The sequence below is a fragment of the Suricata suricatta genome, chromosome 6, assembly GCF_006229205.1.
Source record: "Suricata suricatta isolate VVHF042 chromosome 6, meerkat_22Aug2017_6uvM2_HiC, whole genome shotgun sequence".
Taxonomy (NCBI): domain Eukaryota; kingdom Metazoa; phylum Chordata; class Mammalia; order Carnivora; family Herpestidae; genus Suricata; species Suricata suricatta.
In genome coordinates, this window is record NC_043705.1 from 133,144,950 (window position 1) to 133,165,742 (window position 20,793).

Genomic DNA, 20,793 nt, shown 5'->3' on the forward strand with positions numbered 1-20,793 from the left:
TCCAATTATTATTACACAATATTGACAGCAGGTTTATCCAATTACAACATTTAGAGTGTTAACCAATCACAGAGTAGACCCAGGACCCAGGACCCTCACATAGGGTGTAACTAGCCTTCCCTTAGGAATGTTAAGGGTATTACAAGGGTGGTCCCTCTTGCCTTGGGCAATGTGTGCCCTTCTATTGTCTCAAACCTGCATCCTTACATTCCCCCCTCTGTCCTGTAACTGACTCAATCCTGGGTCAGCTGAGTTACCATTCTACCCCTAAAGCCTGGCATAGCCCTCCTTGGTGTAAGGGGAATTTCTTACCCTGTAAAGGGCATAGGGAAGGAGAGTTTACCCAATTTCCCCCAGTCTCCATGGTTAATTTGGTAAGGGTCTCTTGTAGGGTTTCTAATATCTGGCGCTGTCTGGTTTACAAAAGGAAGAATGACAGCCAATTTGTTTCCTCATTTGTCAGGATCCTTGGATGTATAAGTGCAATATGCCTTCATAATTCTTACTAACCTTAGCCAAATTGGTGGGCCGTCTAGCGGCCACCTGAGGACCCCCCATTAGAGTCTGGTGGTAAAGGAGTAGGCTCCCCTTACCTTTTGCCGTGCTGAAATCCCATGTGCAGATCAGAGGCAATTAATACCAAGACAGAACATCCTATCGGGAACTTTTGCTGTTTCCCTAGCTTTCTGGGGCAACATTTGCCAGTCCGATGGCAAAGAGGCAGAACAGTTTATTTTACTGAACCGATGATTCCTCAGGCTTCTGCCGTGCTAGACCAGCCAGCTTCCAGGGTGTGGCTGGAGCAGGGCTGGAGATCCCTGGAGTCAGAGTCTTTTTGAGGATCAGTTCAGTGCATTACTTTTAAATGTTTTTGCTCTAGATATGAGTAAACATATGAGGGGGTTGCTGTCTATCCATTGTGAATGACCTTGCTAGCTCTTTGTGGGTTAGGAGTTCACAATCTGGCAGAATTACCAAAGGGCGATGAGGGTTCATAAACACTGCAAGATTTCTTCCAGTGAGAAAGCAAATTTAAACTGAGTAAAACGTTAAAAAAAAAAAAACATGTCTTCGTATTCCTCACAGATATCCCTCTGGCTCCAGAAACTGGGGATCTATTGGTTAACCGGGTTTTTTTATTTGTTTTTTTGTTTTTCTGTTTTTTTGTTTTTTACCCACCACATGTAGGCAACAGCAGTTCCATAATGATAGAGTCTCAAATTATCTTTTTATTGACTGTAATTACCACAATTATAGTAAAGCCTACGGACAACTGGAGATACATAATTACAACACATTTATACTTAAAAATGGAGTTCCAATACTTAAAGATCAGTATTTAGTGGGAACCGCTCTGAAATAAACTGCCACAAGTGGATTTATGCTAAATTATCCACAAAACTACCAGATGGTTAAAGATGTTTCAATTTTATTTTACAGAATATCAAGTGTAACACATCCAAATGGCACAGCCAAATGAAGGAGGAAAACAGAATCCATGTTCAAGACTTTCAAAGTAATGCTTAGTCAGTTTTACAATACCTTGAAACTGATGTTATTCAACTGGATGAATTTTATGTGAAAGGATTTAATCAGTTACATAAATAGTTCAAATTCATAAAGTTGAATTCCAAACCAGTTGTTTCACCAACAACCTATTGAATTTTACTAAATTTGCCAATAGACGTATTTGGAATTCTATAGATTCTCTCTGGTGGGTGCATTTGCTTCAGCATTGCTTCCATTCTATTAATCAAGTAATAAAAAAGCAAGCCAGGCATGGATCATAGCAGCTTAATTCAAAAGCAAAAGGTACAGTATGGTTTTTTCATTCCAAAATGAACAAACCCATTAGGATTCATAGTTCCTAGATGACAGAAATACACCAGCCCTTGAACAACACTGGTTTGAACTGAGCAGTTCCACTTATGTGTGATTTTTCTTTGTACATACAGTAAAGGACTGTGAATATATTTTCTTTTCTTGTGGTTTTCTTTATACCATTTTCTTTTCTCTAGCTTACTTTATTCTAAGAATACAGTCTAAAATACATATCATGTACCAAATATGTATTACTGAGCTGGTTGTGTTATCAATAATGCTTTGGGTTAACATTGGCTATTAAGTTTGGGGGCAGCAAAGTTGTATACGGATTTTTGACTGTGCAGGGGGTCAGCACCCCAATGCTTGCCTTGGTAAGGGGTCAGTTGTATTTCCAAGGGAATCAAAGGTTTGATTTCACACATATCCGTTACCTGCATTCTTTCACTTAGGATCATAACAAATTTCTGTGTATTCTGCGTTTTAGACGGATCACGGCAAATTATTTTTAGTAATAGTTTAGTTTGAAGCTATTTTGGGTAAAATAACTTCTCTTCTACCAGACTCATTTGAGAGTATATTAGTAATGGTCAATCACTTTCATAGTTTTGCCTCTTGCAGCTCATATGCAGAAAGCTGCATAGAAAGGAAGGATGTCCACAAAAGTACAGGATCCACAAATTTGCTGTCACACCTACACCTCTCACAAAATGTATCTACTCTCCATTTTACTTATCATCTCCTCCCCACTCCCAAACCACCCTACTACCCAGAGCTTGATTCCAGTAAATTTTCCTTTTGTTTCTGCTCTATCCATTTACAGGAGTCTTTTCCGACAGCATAATTCCTCGGTTTTCTCTCTTCTGAGTTTGGTGTCTTTTTTAATTTAACCGCAGCATGACTGATTTTGGCTTCGACATTAAGAACTTATTTTTAATTTCTCCTCCATTTCTAATAAGTAGTGTTTTCTCTTAACAGATCTGCAGGGCACAGGTAAAGCTATGTATGTTTAGACCCAGCTACTTTTCAGTGCTGCACAAAGTGTGAAAAAAAAAAAAGGTCAAATTAAATGTTAGAGAATAATATGTTTTTCTTCAGTTAGAAACCACAGAGCTAGCTAGCTAAGGAGGTGTTTTTCTCCCAAAATGCTTGTGGCGATGTTTTGCTTCTACTTGGGATTTTAGCACTGATGAAAAGTAGTTGACGGCATTAGAATCATCTTATTAAAATGACTACACAGCATTCTTTGCCAAGCATTTAGGAATTTAAGACGTATTAAGAGGTCATTCATGGATTTGACGATGGGCATGCTTCTGGAGTTCAGTTAAGATCCTGAGTATCTCAATTGAGAGAAAATCCTCTCACTATCTTTTAAAATGGCTTAATACTATAAACATACTATGCACTACGACAGAAATAAGATGTTTTAAAACAACATCTTCTCAAGAACATTGGCTGGGTTCTTTTCCTATTCTGGGCAATATTAGAATCTTAACAAAGATGATGAATTAGTGGCTAATTTCTGTAGACCTTAACATAGTTCTGGCATCCAAATAGATAATAAATGTTCAATACATATTTGTAAAACAGATACATTAAAGAGCTTTGTAATTCAAATAATACCACTTGAAACAATATCACAAAATTAAAATCATGTAGAAGTTGTTTACATGAAAGAAACAATAATTATATATGAATTTTATATAAAGTAAGTTTAATTTTTAATTGTCAAACCCTGGTACAGAGAGTTAGCAAAAATCTTTTAGAAGGGTATGTCTTTTCTCCTTTTCAGTCATTGTGTACAATATTAATCAACTTCTGAGGCATTTTCTAATATCTTGTCTGGTATCAATATCCATCAGAATTGCCACTTCAGTTTAGTGTTAGGATTTTAGACCTCAGTCACCAAACTTTTTCAATTTCTAATTACTTAAGCAGTGAATTCTTATTAACTCTTTTTAAATTTTTTAAATGTTTTATTTATTTTTTGGGAGAGAGAGAGAGAGAGAGAGCAAGCAGGGGAGGGTCAGAAAGAGGGGGAGACATAGAATCCGAAGCAGGCTCCAGGCTCTGAGCTGTCAGCACAGAGCCCGACCCCGGGCTTGAACCCAAGGTGTGAGAACATGACCGGAGTCAAGTCAGACTCTCAACCAACTGAGCCACTCAGGCACCCCTATTCACCCTTTCTAGAACACACCATACTGGCCTTTAAGAAACTACATTCACTAAAATGCATGGTTTCCCCCCTTTTTTTTATGAAAATCACTTTTTCTATTCTCTTCCTCTGAACTTCTCTTTCACCCTCTAATTTTCTTCATATCCTCAAACTTTCTTGAATTGTAGATAATTTAATTCCCTCTTTGGTGGGAAAAGATACATTACATGGATGAGTGTAACTTGATGTAAAAATGAAAAGAACTTAGCTTCTTTTCAGACATCAGCAATTTCTCCCCCCAAATCCTAAATAATGCCCCATACCACACAGTTTGTCAAACTACATTACACCTTGAACTGTGTGTGCAATTAGTTATATAAATAATTATGTGTGGAGCTACATGATTTTATGTATATGTATGTGTGTATATGTACATATATGCATATATGTATTTATGTCTATATATATGGTATGTATTGTTACTAATAAATAGAAATAGCAGCATGCCTACATAAAAGTAATTATTTATTCATTCTTGATCATAGATTTTATTGCAATCTATTAAAGTTGTATGTTTAGCTAGTAAGATTTGGAGTTTTAATATGAAGTGTAGTGACATTTAAAGCCTTTGATACAGTGTCCTGAGCCTTCTTGCCTTGAATCTGTATCATCCATAAAAGACTTTTACTCAAGAAAGAATGGTGGGAACAGGGGACTACATCCAAGCACCTGTGACATGTTCCCTGATTGAATCCTCTCATAAGAAAGGCTTTGTTTCAGTTTTGAACTTGTTAAGCCTTCCTTGAAGAAAGAACTAAAGGAGCAGAAAACATAGTTTCTTCCTTTCCACATTTTTCCTCAAGCAATTCTTCCAGCTGGAGGCACAGTTCCACAGACCTCTCATATTTTGAAACTAGTTGTTTCAAACAGCTTTTTACATTTTATTTGATGTTACCATACACCGCTACTTTCCTTTAGTTGCAGTACTTTCCCAAACTTCCAACTATTCAGAAAGCTACTGATCTCACTGGGTAAGATGAGGCATTTTCCATCAAATGTTGACTTTGTTCTACAGGGAAAGGTGGAAAGTTAATAACTGTTTGAAACTCCATTATCTGACACTGTGGAAGTCAATGCTTATCTTTCTATCAAATGATGTCTTTCCAAAGAGTCTACTCACCCGCATGACATATGGAGAGTTTTTAAGTATTTCTGAATTTCAGTTTTTTTAATCTGGAAAAAACTGTGACAGATCAATGGCAATTAGTGTAAGATTCAAAAGACCCATCAAAAGAAGGGTCATCAAGAGTAGGGAATCCACAAATAGTGCTACCTGAGAACTCCTGCTGAGTTCTTGGCTTCTCTCACCAATTCCAGGTGGACGCCAGGATGGGGAGATGGGAACCACAGAATGTGCAGTGGTTCTGCCTGTCTGCCTATCTTTTCCCCTCTTACTCCTCTTAATATTGTTGTGGTTTTGTGTTGTGTTATACTTGTCATTGTCTTTTTTTTTTTTCTGGGTAACATTTTTTTGACTTTTCCAGTTTTCTTAAATATGCTGTCTTAGTTTATTTATTTCTATTATCTTACCCAAATAACGTCTTTTCTCCTGTGTAATTCATCCCCTCCCTACACAGTCCCTCTAGTTAATTTTGCCCATTCAGCACAGAACCTTTTCCATAATAAAGTTATCTGTGGTACTTTATTATATCTTAAACAAGAAAGACACAGAAAGATACTTCAAACATGGAAGAACTAAGAAAACAACTTGTTGAGGGGGGAAAATAATGAAGAAGGTGAAATAAAAGGTTAGTTAGTATAACAATAAATCAGGAAAGATCTTAAAAGGTAAATGAAAGGAAGAGTGCAAAACTGTGAACAAAAAGTGAAGTATTTGCAGTTAAACCTAAATAACTGACAATATTTTAAGCAGAAATTTAAGAATTATAAAAGGAAAGCAAATTAAAAACATGGTTTTAGCTTATAAATATAATCACTAATTATCCTAACACTTGAAAGAATGTTACTTCAGGACTAGGAAGCAGAAGTTACTAAAGATCTTTTCCTGGCAGGCATGGTTAGCATTTAATTTAGTATTTTGATAATAAATATAAAACTACCACCTATTAGAAATGGAGAAGGCATAGTCATTTGAAAATTACTTGCAAGAGCAAGAGTAAAATAAGGGAAACAGAATATTTACAAAAAAGAAGCATATTAAATAGTAAACACCCTATAAATGTCGAGTAGGAATGGGGTGGGGAAAATAGACCAATGAGAACCATTAATAAGTTTTGCTTTTAAGTACGTAACAATCAAAACCCTAAAAAGACAAAAACCAAACCAAACAAAACTGGATGCTGTACAAAACAAATCTATCTTAAATAGAAAAATAGTGAAACAATGTAGCAGGTAAATAGAGAGTGGTAGTTATAAGTACATATTGTGAAATGGAATAATGTCAGGGCACCATCTTGCTACTAGAAAAGGCACAGTAGTTTTGCACAATTGATATTATAGAAAAAAATACATAAGTGTAGACGTTCACACATATATACATTCATGTGCAATTTTAAATACCAAGACACAACTCTATTCTTATTTCTACAATGAGCATGCAGATGTGTATTACTTTCACATTTCAAAAAGTTAATTAAAACAAGAGATATTGGGGCACCTGGGTGCCTCAGTTAGTTAAGCATTGAACTCTTGATCTCGGCTCATGTCATGATCTCACAGTTTGTGACTTCAAGCTCATGAGGGGCTCTGTACTGACAGTGTGGAGCCTGTTTGGGATTCTCTCTCCCCTTCTTTCTGACCCTCCACAGCTCGTGCTCTCTTCTTCTCCCAGAAATAAATAAATAAACTTAAAAAAATAAACAGAAGTGTTATTTAGGGAATTTGTCATTGTTGGAATTTATTGTTAGTTAATGGTCTGATAGGCTTAATGCACATTGATATAATATCATTTCAGTTTGGTTTGATATAATTTAAAGTGATATATCCAACACAAGTAGAAGCTCACTCTTATGTGTTGTGTCCTTCTTGATACTTGCTAGTTTTGAGGAATAATCTGTTATGATTTATTTAAACATTTGTCAGTTACACATGTGGTTGCCTATGAAGACTTTGAGGAGTACTAGCATTAATCTCATTGGTCCCAAATGATATAAATAAAGTAGAAGCTGTTGGAAAAATGACTCTTTGGATGTGCTGGAGTATTTTCCAATGCTTCTCTGATATCTTCCATTGAGAAGGGCACACATATATTGTATTGTCACAGTCCAGAATAAAGAGCCATTTGGATTCAACAGAAACAATAGTAAACAAAACCATTAAAAAACTTAGAACAAAAGAGCCTGGATGGCTCAGTTGGTTAAGCTCCTGATTTCACCTCGAGTCACAGTCTCATGGTTCATGAAATGGAGCCCAGCGTTGGGCTCTGTTATGAGAGTGGCAGTGTCTGCTTGGGATTTTCTCTCTCTCCCTCTCTCTGCCCCTCCCTCCACTGATGTGTGTGCACACTTTCTCTCTCTCTCTCTCTTTCAAAATAAGTAAATAAACTTTAAAAAATCTTGGAACAGAAACTGAATATTTCAGCGACGAATGAAAACTCACTTAAAATAGAAAAAAAAATTGTAGAATACAAAGAGGTGTGAAAGTTTTGAAAATGGGCCAAATTTACAAACAGAAGATAAGTTTGTTTATGTTTACTGAATAAAACGACGATCTATTACTAATATAATATAGGTTCAATTATTTTATTTATAAAATATTAATAATAATTATATTATTTACAAACCTTGCTTTTTCTCAGAAGAGTATAAGCAGTATAAAAAATTCATGCACTAGATCAAGACAAAAAGTAGTTAGACAAATATGGATCAATGAAAGGAGACATAATAGAATAGAGAAATACAGACAGACATTTTAATAAGTGGCTCATATATTGCTGTAAAATAGCTCAGACTCAGATCAATTAATAATTACACTTTCCAAAATCCAATAAAGGACAAAATCACCATTGGTCATCTGAATTAAATTTTCCACAAGTAAAACAAAAAAATACTATCAAGTATTTATCTCAAGATTATAAATATCCTTAACAGTGAGACTTCTAATGAGTGTCTTAGGTGGATTTTGATATCCATCAATGCACAATGGTAGATACCATTGTATAATTAGTAACTAATCCATAAACTCTTTGTAGTAAATATGACAAGGATTTGTATATTTGTGTCTCAAATTCCCTCCCTGAGGAATAATGCCATAGAGTCAAAATACATTCTAAGAAAAATTGTTTTTATGGCTGAAATGTTTTTATGGCTGGAATGTGGAGGATGTCAACCTTGCACGGGCTGTGGCTCAAGTACACAAGCCTGTGGTTTGACTCCATCTTTATTTATCCCGTCTTCTATAAACATTACTGTGAGTTCATTGTGTTCCTGAAAATTCATATATTAAAGTCTTAAAACTTAGTATCTCAAAATGTGAACTTGAAACAGGGTCATTGCAGATATAGTCAAGTGAAAATGATATCATTAGGGTGGGCCCTAATTCAATGTGACTGGTATACTGAGAAGGGAAAATTTGGACACGGACATGGAAATACATAGAGGAAAGACAATTTGAGGAGACACAGAGAGAACGCCATGTGATGATGAAGGCAGATGAGTTGATGTTTCTACAAGTCTAAAAATCAATTTTGCTAACACCTTGATCTAGTCCTTCTAGTCTTCACAACTGTGGGACAATACAATTCTGTTGTATATGTCACCCAGTTTTTAGTAATTTGTTACAGGAACCCTAGAAAAAACTAATAAAATCATCCTTTTGATAAATATTGTGTTGCTGTGTTCTCGAGGATATAAACTTTTAGAAATACCTGTAGATGAGTGTTTTGTGTTGCAAGATAGTTGCCAGACATTTGTTTTATCTTTCTGCATCCCTACTGATATGCTTCACTAGGACAAGTGTTTATTTTCTTTATTTATTGATATAATCTAAGAGGCCTGAATGGTGTGTTTGGCATATGGTCGACACTCAATAGATATTTGTTGCATGAATGATTGAATCCTCTTATGAGAGTTGAAGTCTAACCATTACTTCTCCCTGAATAGACTGCTATTCAACCATATCACAGATGTAGACCAAAGGAATACTTATCAGCAGATAGTATTTCCTCAGCAAATAGTTATGGGTGACACCCATAAAGAAAACTATTAAATGGATCTTCTAAACTCCTATATTAAAGAGAACACCAGAATGCTGTTTCAAAACTTTTGTTTCCAAATATCCATCATTGAAACCTGATGTAAGAAGAAATATTGAGAAATAAAAACCACCATAGAACATAAGCTTGGAAATTTTCTGCAAGTATCTTTGTGTAACCATTTAGAAGATGCCTTTAGACAGTTTTCATTCATCCATCTCTCCAGAAGCTATAAAAATAATTGGCTTTATAGATAATCTCAAAAAGTACATTTAAAATCAACCGCTGTTACCTCATTGCAAAATAAAAGTATGAATGTACCCAACTTTTGCACAATTGCTAAGCAGAAAACAGAAAAAAAATCCACACATTTAGTTTCTATAATTGCACTATGGAAATGTAGTGGGGGTAATAAGAGAATAGATTGTTCTCGACTTAACCATGGTTGGACATAATGGTTTTTCGACTTTGCAGTGGTGCAAGAGCAAAAATGATATGTATTTAGTAGAAATCGTATAGCAAATATTGAGTTTGGATCTTTCCCCAGGCTAGTGATTGTAACCCAATCCTACCTCGTGATGCTGGGCAGTGGAAGCCAGCGTTGCCTCCAGTCAGCCACCTGATCAGGATGGTAGGCGACCGGTGTGCTTACAACCATCTGTACCCATAAAATCATTCTGCTTCTCACTTTCAGTACAGTATGAGGCAAAATACATGAGATAGTCAACACTTTAATATAAAATAGGATTTAAGTTAGATGATTTTTGCCAGACTGTGGGCTGATGTAAGTGTCCAGATCATGCCAAAGTTTGGCAAGGCTAAGCTATGTGATTTGATTGATGTTCTAAATGTATTTTCCATTTAGGGTATTCTCAACTTATGATGGGTTTATTAGGATAACTTCATCTTAAATTGAGGCAGATCTGTAGTTAATTTAATGGCCCTAATGAGCCAGAAAAGAATCTTGAAATCTGGATGAGTGCTGATAGCTCCAAGTTTTGACTGTAACTCTGCCCAATGTAAGATGTCCAATGGGGAGAGAAAAACATCCCTTGTTTTAGCTTTTCTCATCTAATTTTCTGATTTGTTGAGACTATACCTGATATTCCTGACTCAGTTTTCTCTGCAGAAGCTTCTATAAGGAATCGATGCTGAATTTGCTCAGCTTAATTTCTTTTAGAGACAAGGTCAAAGAAGATAGATAGATAATGAGAGTAACATTATGTGATTTTTTAATATGGTTAAGTCATAATAAAAAATAAAGTGGTCTGAGATGGATTAGACGTGTTTAAATCACATCGATTTCTCAATTAAAATAGCATAGTAGTGGTGATATTAGAAATGTATTTGATTTGATTGTGAGTAAATGTTTTTACTGCTTTCAGAACAGTTTGGAACAAAAAGTAGTTTACTGCCAATGAAATCATCACACAGAAGAGTTTTTGTATAATTTAAAAAGTCTTTTCTATCCGTAACCAGATGTTTTTCGCATGGCAACACTCTGAAAACTACCTAAACATAGGTATCTAAAACGAATTGACTGTGCCATATTTAAATAGAAAAATAAAAGATGTATGTAACTGTATATAATTTGTGGACGAAAACAGGGAAAATTAATGAAGATTGTTATAAGTGATAAATGATTTAAAATCACGCAAATCGGAGATCAAATACTGACTCTACTTACAAGCAATTTAACACGTTCATGTTACTTCACTTCTTGGAGCCTCAGTTCAATGGGTAAGGGAGGCAAATAATGCTTTAATACAGTTTGTGTGTGTGTGTGTGTGTGTGTGTGTTTGTGTGTGAGAGAGAGAGAGTATAAGGGACTTTATACAATGCTCCGTGTCTTAATGTCTAGCTCTTTAATAAATAGGAGCTCTTTATGTTAATTACGTATGCAGATACCCACAGTCTAAGCCCAGAAGAGTTGGAGTTACTAATCTAAGTGAGTCTTCAGCTTGGAGTAAGGTCCTTGCACCTGGTTATCTGACCAATCAGAGTAGCTCTTCTATGGGAAAGTAAAAGTGATATCAACATAGAAGTGGGTCAAACAAAACCTTAACTCTTAAAGAAAACACATATTTTAAATGAGTAAATACCAGATATGAAGACTAAAAGAAGTACTGTAAACTCCACCCCTATGCACACATATGTGCATACATATATGTATATATGCATATATATACACACATATATGCATACATAGATGTGTGTGTGTGTGTGTGTGTGTGTGTGTGTGTGTGTGTGTGTGTAGAATTTCAAAGATCCATGAGAATGGAAGACAGAAACAGGAAACCTTAGAGCAGATTTCAGAACAAAATAACAGGAAGGTTATGGTTTAAGAAGAAAAACCTAGTCACTGTAGCCTGTGTAGAATAATCAGCAAATGGGAAATATTCTAGGGTGGAATATCAGGAGTTGTAAGTAAATATAGGAAGAAACACATGCAAGGCTTATAGTTGAATAGGAAAGGGTAATTCATTTTGTTTGACTTCTGTTAGACTCATGGATGCACACTGTTCAGTCACGGGAAGTACTCTATTGCTACAAAATCCTCCTGCCAACATTCCTATTATTGTTGAGCCTCAAATTTTGGATGTGAGAGAAAGCACTTTAATTTGAATATATATTTAAGAACCACATCCTAATTCTACTATACTTCTGTCTCTAGAATCTCTAGGACACAGTGTGTTCATCCTATTAAGATACAGAAAGAGAAGAAATTAAGACATTACATGTGTGGCAACATTTTGTGAGTCCACACTCCTTGCACAATCACTTCCCACCTGGAAAGACAAAGTAGAGAATCTTTTCAGAAGGCATATTCCCAAATGACTTGGGTACATTCCTTGACATTATTCTGATGTTCTTCTGGACAATATGTTCTCAGGCAAAGTGTCCAATGGAGTATGAGGGAGAGTTTACAATTTATGATCACAGGGGACAGCCATGATTTATGGCATCCCTTCAAAGTCTTCCCTCTCCCCCTTTCTCTTACTTTGGATGTGATTACTAACAATGTTAGTAATCAACATTGTTGATTTATGCAAGATAAAAATCATACCAGAATTAAAAAGTGAGGTGGCAAGCTTTTCCTCTTTTCTGTATGGTAGAATAATGTTATAGGTTTGGAATTATCTTCTTCCTGATCATTTCATAAAATTGACTGAGTATATGAATTTTTCAGTGACACCTATTGAAATGGCTGATTCAATTTGGTTAGTATTGATAAGGAAATTCAGGTTCTATGTGTAATTTAAAAAGTTTTGTCCATGTGTACATTATTGGAAATTACTTATTTATCTATTTTCAATAGGTATTTCTACTTAACATCTATTCAATCTGCTGTCATATTTTGTATTCTCAAAATTATTCATCTTAGCTGTATTTTATTTTTCAATTTGTCTTGAAATGTTAAAGATATTATTAATCCGGTCAAAGAGTCAAACTTATTTTTTCTTTCCCTTCCTCTAACTCATTTTTATTATTGTTTTTTTATCTTCATATTTTATTTTCTTCTATTTTCTTTATTTCTTCCCCAATAATTTACTGATTTTTCTATAGTCTAAGGGTTATTTCTTTTAACTTTGGGATCTTTTACCTTCAATCTTTTAATATTTTCTAAATTTTACATTTAAAGATAAATTATTTCCATCTACTATTTTATTTACATCACACCAGTTTTAAGATATAGTGTTTTAACTGTCACTTATATCAACATATACTAAATGTTATTATAACATTATTACTGTTTATTGTTTAAAGAAAATTATTATTTTTTATTTTTTAATAATGCCTATTAGTGTCATAACTACCAGGTATTTCCAGAAATAGCATTGTGCCTCTAATAATAGTGCTAAATAATTCCAGCATATCCTGTAGGTTATGTGAGGGCTCATGACTCACTCTATAGTGCTATATATTAGGCAATTTCTTTATATATATATATAATAGAAAAATAGAGCTATAAAATTTTTTAAAAAGGCAATATAGAGTAAAGGCAAGGCACATGATGTCAGACAATGCCATTTTTTATCTCTCTATCCCTGACTATGTTGTTTCTACATTTTTAAGTCTCATTTGTTTTCTTATCAAAACCTTGTTTGTGATAATATTTCTCAAGTTTGGTAGAAAGACTAAATTAGATATCTTATGGAAAACTTTTTTCCAGCTATAAAGTACTAGGAAGTTTTAATATAACAAAATGACATGTTTCAGAAAGATGAAAAGCTTAAGATCTTAGTAAATACAAAAGTTTGGTCATGACTACTGAATGCTATAGTATCATGGTGAAAAGTAGAAAACTGAACCACAATCCCTCCTATTATAGAATCTTGTTCATAAAGTATAAACTAAGACATAAAGAAAATGTTACATAACACAAATCTTTACAAGAAGGATTTGTCAAAAACTGTGAAGGGTTTGAGGTTTATCCTATTTGTAAGCTAACATGTTAGCTTCCCAGTTTCAAAGGGTTAGTGAGAAATTCAAGGCGCCAGGGTCAAGGACAATGAATATGATTACTCATAGAAAGCATGAGTTTCATGTTCAGATCACCCCCCTTGCCCCAGCTCTCAATTCACTTGGGGCAATGTTAAGTGCCCTAGCTGAATGTTATCCACACGATGGGATTAAGCCACAGTCAAGGGGCCCCAAGTTCAGGAAACTCCAACTGAGAAGGGGGCTATACGCAAACCTGCCCAATGTTTCAGAAGAGATAGGCATTACTTTTATTATCCTGATCAGGAAACAAAAATATGCCCTCTGCTCCAGAGGAGATAATATATCTATGTTCCAAGGTTATTTGCTATACAAACATCCTTGAAATAAATATTCTGGAACACAGACTGTCAATGCTGGCTCACCAGATCTTCAGAACTGCAAGAGATCCATTAGAATTGTCCCTCAAACAGAATATTCAGTACACATTCGTGTCCATTTATAACACTGATCATATTTTTTAATTAATGTTTATTTATTTTCTAAAGAGAGAAATAAGCAGGAATGGGACACAGAGAGGGAGGGAGCCACAGAATCCGAAGTGGGCTCCAGGCTCTGAGCTGTCAGCATAGAGCCTGATGTGGGGCTCAAACTCATGAACAATGAGATCATGACCTTAGCCAAAGTCAGACACTTAACCCACTGAGCCACCCAGGTGTCTGTTATCACACTGATCATTTTTATTGATAATCTTATATGTAATTTTCCTAGAAAGCATACAAATGAACATAGATTCTGTAAGGAACATTTGGAGAACTAAGATTTTGACATTTATTTCTGTTTACTTGTAAGTATGACAGTCTTGGATATGAAGTACATGACTGGAGAGTCAAGAAATAATCATATGATTCATAACAAAAGATGACATTTATTTGTAATTTCTAAATGAAATGACATTCACCATTTCTCCTGCACTACCTTTTCATCTTGGAATGAGATCACATCATCTATGGCATTTCATCTCAGAGATGGAATAAAACAATCTAAATGACTGTCTTCTGCTTGTAAAATCTGATAGCAAGTACCAGATAATATGAATTACACATCTTCGAAAAGGAGTTGATGATTTAATAAGAGCGTTTTGGACATACTTAGTACATCAATGATTAATCCATGTTAAAATATAAATCACTGACAAAAGCTTGTCACCAGTCAGTATAATATTGCTAATTGCCCATTTCAAGGAATTACCCGAGTGCAAGAATTTCCCTGACATTTTCTTCAGGCAAGGCAATTGAGAGAAATCTACTTAGTCTTTTTTCAATTTTCCTTTTATGTAAAAGAACTTCATTTACACTCTCTTTATGTAGTAATCCCACTGATCCTCAAGCTGGCTTCCTTTCTTTAATATGCTGTTAGAACTTCATAAATTCACCTTCAAGACCACTATCTAGTGATTCTCTATTTATTTTCATTCTGCTTGACTTCTAGTTTTGTTTCCATATGAACAAAGAGATCCAAAGAGAGTGACCTGAAGAAAGAATCTCTTATATGCTTGTGGGGTATAGCTGAGGATATGATTCTAACCTTGACCTCATGTGGTTTCAAGGGCCCTAAATCGAAAGTACATTAGGTTGATAGCAAATTCAAATTTGAATGAATTATAGACCTAAATTATTAGAAAAAAATAGAAATAATTTTTAGAACATTATTAGAAAAGACTGCATTTATAGTCTCTGAAATGTCCCTTGACAAATAGGTTGCCCAAGATTTTAAACCATAATTTGAATGGCAGTATCAGTGGCTGAAAGCTTTGGAAGATGTTTCCTTGGGATCAACTGAATACAGATGAACATAATCTCAGATAGTTTAATATTGATGTGAATCTACAGCAATGTTATGTATTAAGGGTATGTGTTAATTTGTTTTTAAACAAACCATCCTGCTCAAGACACCGTAAATTATCTCGATAGTGATTTATATAAAACAGACGTGGGACATTTACTTGACAGGAAAAATATGAGCCAACACATACTAAGAAACATAGCCTATCTAATTGGAACTCACACTTTGTTATTAAGAACATGATGTGATCATTAAACAATGCTAACCTTTGATAAATCTCCAGTGGTCACCCACTCTGGAAAACAATATTGTTCTCAGGTCCTGGAATTCCAATTTCTCTTGAAGAAAAAAATATGCAAAACAAGTGTTATCTTAAAATATTTGAAGCCCAAAATAAAGGGGCTAGACTTAGTATGAATTACTCTTGTGAGAAAACTAAGGAAGTTATACAGAAACAGTTTCCAACTAAACATTACAAAGATTATTCTAATGGTGAGAAATCTAAGCATCCTAACGATGAAATGGATTGCCCACTGAGAAGTGACCAACAGCAGGATTGTTTGCACTATGCTAAATTATTCTTCACCATCTCCAGACTGTTTCTTGCCAAAAATGTCCTGTAGAAATTCCTTTCCAACACTGATAATTTGTATTTCTGTGACAGTAGCTGTGTAGACTTTAAAAACTTCCTTCTTGATACTATTTTTCTTTTATTTTTCAACAGGGACAATACAAAGGAATGTTTTTCAAAACAAAGCTAAATATAGTGGTAAATGGTAAAAGGATATTAATAACAGAAGTATGGTTCAAGTAAAGATTATTAAATTAATTCACTTTTTGCACTTGGATTGATATGCTTATATGCACTAACATTACATTTAAATAGTCAAATTAAATAGTGGCTCAGTCAGTTAAGCATCTGACTTCAGCTCAGGTCATGATCCCCTGGTTCCTTGAGTTGGAGCCCTGCATCAGGCTCCATGCTGATAGCTCAGAGCCTGGAGCCTGCTTCAGATTCTGTATCTCCCTCTCTCTCTGTGGTCCCCCTCCCCAAACTTGTCCTCTGTCCCTCGCTGTCTCTCAAAAATAAAAACATTAAACAATGTTTTTAAAAAATAGTCAAATTGTAATTGGCTTTTTTTTTAAGTCACCAAGAGAAAATTAAGTTTAGAGGGATACAATTTTTTAGCATTGTGTTTTACATTCTGTTGGGTAATATTATTTAGGACTAATAATACATTTAAAAGCCTAGATTTGTGGGGCGCTTGGTGGCTCGGTTGAACATTTTACTTCATCTCAGGTCATGATCTCGTTGTTTGTGGGTTCAAGCCCCTTGTTGGGCTCTGTACTGACAGCTCAGAGCCTGGAGCCCTCTTTGGATTCTGTGTCTCCCCCATTCACACTGTGTTTCTCTGTCTCAGAAATAAATAAACATTAACATTTTTTTTAATAGCCTAGATTTGTAAGGATAGCCAATGAGGTTCATAATGCTTCTTGCATATCAAGGTATGTTCTCAGAGAGTGATGTGTGCCGTCATCCTCTGGTGGCTGAAACTCTTCCTTTCCACCCTCCAGTAGAGGTTGCTTGTTGCTTATTTTTGCATCACTACTTTTCTTCATGCGCCGCTCCTGGTCCTATAATGATGTTAGGTCAGTGCTTGGACAACGGTCCATGTCTTCACAACTACTACTCGCTATTTTCCAGAGAGCTATGGTGTAAATACTTAGAATACTAAGTAGCAGAATTTCTCCTTTCTAGCTCTGGATTGATGCATCAAAAATACATTTGCTTCAGTTGATGGTTGCTTTAGTTATCTACTGCTGCATTAATTTTTTTTTAAGTGATCTCACCCCTTAACAGTTTAAGGCAGCAAACATTTGTTATCCCATGGTTTCTGAGAGACAAGAATCAGGTGTCACTTAGTTTCCTCTGGCTCAAAGTCTTTTAGGATATTATAGTTACACCATTGGCAGGGGCTGTGGACATATCTAAAAGCTCAACTGGAAGGAAACTGTCTGCATCTACACTCACTCTCATAACTGTTGGCTGGCTCTAGTCTCTCTCGCTACCTGGACATCTGCACAGGGCTATTTCATGATATGGCGGCTGGCTATCCAGAGATATGACAATTGGCTTCCACCAGGAAGAGGGAATGAGTGAATCTAAGCGAGAAAGAGAGAAACCAAGACGAAAACCCGAACATCAGGAGATGGAGATTACTGGTAGGCATCTAAGCATCTGCTTGCCTCAGCAATCGTCTACTCTTTGAGTCTAGATTCCTGCGCAAAGTGGTCAGGGTCTGCATACAGGAATACACAGATCACAGTGGAAACGATGTTCCATTAGCAACAGATGAAATCAGTATTCATGAGTTCTTTCTCAAGGTGAGTATGCCCTTACTGTCCTGCTGGTGTTCATCCCAACTAGTAGGTTCAAACATGTCTTTTTAAGGATGCCCTGTATTGTCATTCTCTCCTATTACTCAACAGCACACCAAAATTTGCATTTGATAAACAGATTGATTTTTATTAAGAAGAACATACTGTATTAATCTACTTTTTGAGTATATAGTTTTACATGCTTTCTATTTTCACACAGCAGAAACGCACTTCTGTCCTACTTTTACTATTAACTTTACTCCCTTTTTCAGGTAAATTGGGAAAGTCAACGTTTATCAGAGGAGAACAGCTCTCTACATTTTCAGTTTTGTTGTTGGTCACATTCTCACTGTGGTTCTTGGTTCTAATAACTTTGTCCTTTCATGCCTTGTACCTTCTTTTAAACTACATTCAGTCTATGCTAGTTTGGTTTGATATATATTTCGCATTCCAAGTCTTTGGCTAGATTTATTATTTGCTGTTAGTTCTTCAACCATGATTAGACAGAATTTCAATATTTTGCTTCAGAAACTGACAGGTCATAGTTATTATATATTTATGTTAGCAAATAGCATATTGCTGCATGTTTAACATTGTTATTAATGATATCTATATATAAATACTCCCACACATTGCAAAGCTTTATTTAACATATCTAATATTTATTTTTATATCTTATTTTTATTCAATATATTTAATATTTCTATTTAATAATTTAATTTATATTTATTAATTTAATATTAGATAATTACACTAACATCAATAATTACAAATTGGCAATTTATGATTAAGTGAACTAGCACTTGAGGTTAAGTGATATCTATATAGTACAGTTGTTTGTCAAATAAATAACCAAATCCAGATTTTGTCTATTGCATACCTTAAAGTCTGTGTAAGTAAATGGCTACATTGCATAAGGTTAGATTAAGGAAAATCATAAAACAGAAAATAAAAGTAATTTTTAATTTTTTTGTCTTCTTTCAATAAGCCAGAAACACCTAGGAGGAAACTTGTTTCAGAAAAAAATTTGGTTTAAATAAGATATCCACATTGATATGCAGATGTATTAGTTTTGGTAGGCATGGTTCTTACATTCTATACTGCCAAGTGCAAAAAATATGGTATTTGTGGATATTCCTGGGATGTTCTGTAATGCTGGATCTCTCCAAGTGTTGGAACACTGGTACTTCTCAGACTTCACGCTAGTGTTCTAAGTGTGATAGCCACTTATGAGATTGCTAGCAAGAACAAAAGCCGAGGCAAGAGTCCTAGGATAAACATTAAGAAAATGCACTAGGCCTAGTAAGCCGTAGGCAATTTAAATTGCTCTAATCAATTCAATAAAGTAGGTATTAGAATATGGTATGTAAGCAATAACTTAATATTTTTTAAATGGTGTACATACACCTCCTCAATGGAGCATTTTGGATGCGGAGAGATAATTTTGAGTTATTTTATTTAGAAAAGAAAAATTCTGTACTACCATTTTCACTTAGTGATTTTATCCCTGAAGCTTCTGGATACAGAATAACATTGCCAAAAGTTTAAGTTGTTAATTTTATTTCTTTGATTACATTGCATTAGGGAATTATACTTGAGGGAACATTGCAGAGGGAAATCAAAGATTCATTTATTATCTAATATCCTCCCTTTCTCTCTCTCCTCTATGTTATTATTTTCAGTAATAAAACATTAAAACTAGACAGAGTTTCTGAAAAAAAGGGACAATTTAACCCAATTTATTTCTATAAAGGAATGAGATGGAGATTAAACTTTACTCAGGATCTAGTCTTTGCCAAGAGTCCTACATGAGTTATTCCACTTTTTTTTAGAGTAGCTTTGTCAAGTAGATGTTATTTTATATGTTAGAAAAGTGAAAAGTGCTTAAATAATTTATTTACAGCAATGATAGCAATTAGTAGAGCTGGAAGTTCAATATCTTTCCTTAATTTTTCCTTACAGTTTATAAGAGACTACCCAAATGGGGTAGTGATGGTTGTTATAAAGGATGCCCATCACTTAATTTTTGTGGGAATTAGCTTGTGTGCTAATGATACAATGATTCATTTTTTTAAGTTATGAATTTATCTATACACTGCACCATGTCAAAATAACATTAATTATAATAAATTAAGCAAAATGTTCAGGATGAAGATTTTGAGTTAAAATTGAAAATGACATTATTTATTGCCTTAAAATCTACTTATATGGCTGTGTATATAAGTAGATTTTAAGGCTTGTTTTGGCTAATGAGATAAATAATTTGAGTAGAGAATAAAATAGTTATATATTATTTATATTTGAATAATACTTTGGATTCATACATTTATTCATCTTATGCAGGATGGTTTATTCAATCTACTTGCTCTCAAATGACTCTTCTCATCTGTATACTTTCTTCCTTCACTCTTCCATGGTACCCTTTAGTAATGAATGTATCAAATCCTCTCATTATCAACTCTAAAACCTTTAATTCCCCTTTGGAAGTGGGTCTGCTCCTTTACTTCCATCTGTCACTTCACCAGTAACAGTGATCTTCCTGTCACCAGGACCCCCTCTCCCAAAAAACTTTTCCTTTTTTATCATCTTCCAGCCTTGCCTACTTCTAGATTTATGGAAGTAGTCCTATCATGGATTTAGGCTAATCAATTTCTGTTCTAAAAACACCATCTGCTCTACTTCCTTATGACTCAACCCCTCATTTCCTAGAATTCCATCATTCTGGCTCTCTTCTATCTTATCAATACTGAACAGAATAAACTTTACTTGAGTCCAGTGCATAGCACTATGATCCCACTTTCTCTGCTCTCCTTTAATGCCAAGTTTCTTGAAAGGATAGCATGTCTTCACCACACAATTCTTCCTCTGATGACTCCAAACTGAGGACTGTCTCCACTGCCGCATGAAGGAATTCTAACCTGGATCACCAATAACTTCC

General features: G+C 34.9%; 1 long non-coding RNA gene across 1 annotated transcript in view; it reads right to left on the minus strand.

Annotated features, from left to right (window-relative positions):
• Nucleotides 1-20,793, minus strand: part of LOC115294543 — a 47,103-nt gene that overhangs the window by 19,682 nt on the left and 6,628 nt on the right. The window contains exon 2 of the long non-coding RNA XR_003909947.1: nt 15,743-15,814. This is a non-coding gene — a long non-coding RNA (uncharacterized LOC115294543). The remainder of the gene's footprint in view (nt 1-15,742; nt 15,815-20,793) is intronic.